This window comes from Chlorocebus sabaeus, chromosome 21, assembly GCF_047675955.1.
Source record: "Chlorocebus sabaeus isolate Y175 chromosome 21, mChlSab1.0.hap1, whole genome shotgun sequence".
NCBI classification, from domain to species: Eukaryota; Metazoa; Chordata; class Mammalia; order Primates; family Cercopithecidae; genus Chlorocebus; species Chlorocebus sabaeus.
The window spans coordinates 109,774,846-109,777,679 of record NC_132924.1 but is presented as its reverse complement, the minus strand read 5'-3'; positions in this window follow the sequence as shown (position 1 = coordinate 109,777,679).

Here is a 2,834-nt window from a genome sequence, read left to right as displayed (position 1 = left end):
GCCACTTAAGAAAGGAGAATAGAAGTAGGAAACTCTGCCAATTGGTGGAGAAATAAAGAATGTTGGAGTGCATGTTTACTGTAATATTAACAGATAACATTTTATTGCTTGTCACGAACTCTTCCAGATGCTACATATGTGTTGACTCAATTAATCTTTAGCAGAATCCTGTGAGAGAGACACTATTCTTAGCTCGTTTTCACAGATGCTGAAACTGAAGTTTAGAACAATGAACTAATTTGCCCAAAGTCATGTAGTTAGTAAGTACCATTTTATCTGACAATATCTTTATTTCCTCTTTCTTCTTAACAGGTACTTTCACCAGATGTACAATCTAGCTAGTCACTTCTGTTTTCTCAACATTTTGACAACATTCTCACATTGTATTCTGGCTTCGTGACTGAGGATTTATGTGTTTCTGGCCAGTGCTCAGAGATTTTAGAAACCCACTGCCTTTTAAAAATGAATTTATTTGCGGTGGAGGGGGCTTACAATTATAACACTTTGGGCCTTCAAACTTCAAAATATATAGAACATCTATTGCTTGTAAATAATCAGGAAAAATTTTTGTTTGCTTGCTTGGTTTTGTATTTTTTTTGACTTTTTAAATGTCATTTTTAAATCTACCCAGAGATATATAATGGGAATGGATGTAGTATTTAACTGAGGAACGGCATTCTTGGGCTTAGAATTGTACTCATGGCTTCCTATTACTACATAAACGAAGGTTTTTAAAATATGCTGTGATCCATTAAAAGCTAAGATTTTCAACTGTGAGACAGTGGCAAATGACTCTGTACTGCCCTAACCTTTCTCTTCACTTACCAGCCTGGAATTTACTCTTGGACTCTAAAGATTGACCATCTTTTTTTTACCAGGCCAGCAATGCATTTAAAAGTGTATTTTACAGCCTTTAATTAGGCATTTATGATATTTTATGACATGACAAGAGTGTTTTCAGGACATCTAATTAGCCATGTTGCTGGAAATTGAAATCTCCTTTTTTAGTGCATTTAAAAAATATTTTACAATAAGCAGTAACTGCTATTGTGCACCAAAATTAGTTTTGTGTTCTGTGCTCCGATACTTATATTAAAATGCTGGTAAATTGAAACAAGTGCAATTAAATTTTAATGTGAGAAAATGGGCACAATATTTATAATAGAAGAATACCAAATTGTCCCTAAAATCACTCAAATTTTAAAATATATGTATCTTTGTAAATAGGGAGACTAAGAGAAAATAAAAAAGAAAGCCTATGAGAATCTGAATACTAACATATTTATTATTAAATGATAGTATAGATTATTCTTAGTCTTTAAACACTTTTATACTTCCAAAATTCTATGTAATGAATATGTATTAGATGAGAAAATTTTTAAGAATCCCTCTCAGAGGTAGCCACAGAACCTGTTATATATTAATAGAATATTTACAGATAATTTCAAATTAACTCTGCTTAACAAAATTGTCTGCACCTTGGTTTGCCACATAGCAAAAAAGATAGAAAAAAAAACCATTTACTTTATTTTACTTCACTCTAGTAATACAATTGTCAACACTCACACATCTATATGAGTATCTAGATATGTAAGCAAAAAGAAGGAAGTAGAGGAAGCAGACAACATTATAATAAGAAATAAATGATAAAGCATAGATTATGGGATAGGGAAGAGAAGAAGCTGAGAGCTAAGTGTGATGGCATTGGTAAAATCATAACTGTCATAAACTGTGTAGAGTAAAAATTAGAAAAATTTTTCTAATAGTTTTCTACATAATCTGTACCTTAAAGGAACAAAAAGTACCTTTAGGGAGAGGTTAGAAACTGACTTATTTAGCCCTCAGAAAAAGTCCTGGATGTAACTTTCTTTATGCATAAGTGTAGGAAGCTGTTTGAGTGAAGGCATGTGTCTAATTTTGTGCCCGTTGGTAAGTATAGTCTGTATATGTATGAACTCTCAGGACAGTAAGCTTTATTAAAGAATGCTTAATATTCAGGTCAGGCACAGTGGTTCACTTCTGTAATCCTAGCACTTCGGGAGACTGAGGCAGGTGGATCACTTGAGTTCAGGAATTTGAGACCTACCTGGGCAACATGGCAAAACCTTGTCTCTACAAAAAATACAAAAAATCAGCTGGGCATGGTGGTCTGTGCCTGCAGTCCTAGCTACTTGGGAGGCTGAGGTGGGAGGATCACTTGAGCTTGGGAGAATGAAGCTGCAGTGAGTTATAATCGTGCCACTGCACTCCAGCCTGGGTGACAGAGTGAGAGAGACCCTGTCTCAAAACAAACAAACAAACCAAAAAGAATGCTAAATATTCATCAATCTGCCTATCTTATTTTTCTTCTTTTGTCTTGGAGAGTTTTCCTCTTGGCAATTGAAATATTTTACAGGAATTTGGCATTTTCCATGTATGACCTCATTTGACAAGGGTTGAGTTGATGATCTTTCGATCACAGTTTAAAATATTCCTTTTCAGGTGGTATTTCTTGTTTATAAGAGCTATTTTAAATTACATTTATAATATTGATAACTTTAAAATTTTGAATGATTCAGAATATTTTACTAAGTTCTTTTATCCCAAGGAAATTATTGTATGCATACTTTTATGCAAATCGAAATAATAAATGTATTAACTCTGTCATGTAAAAAACCATGACTTCTTTTTCTCTATATCTGAGAAAACACTGAGAGGAAATTTACTTAAATTTAGGCAAGAGAAAATTTGAAACAACCATATTTTGGCTAGAAACATTGTGAAAACCTGTAATCAACTTTTGAAAAAGTCTATGGAGACAAATGGATTTATTTGCTCAGTAATGCCTGTTACAG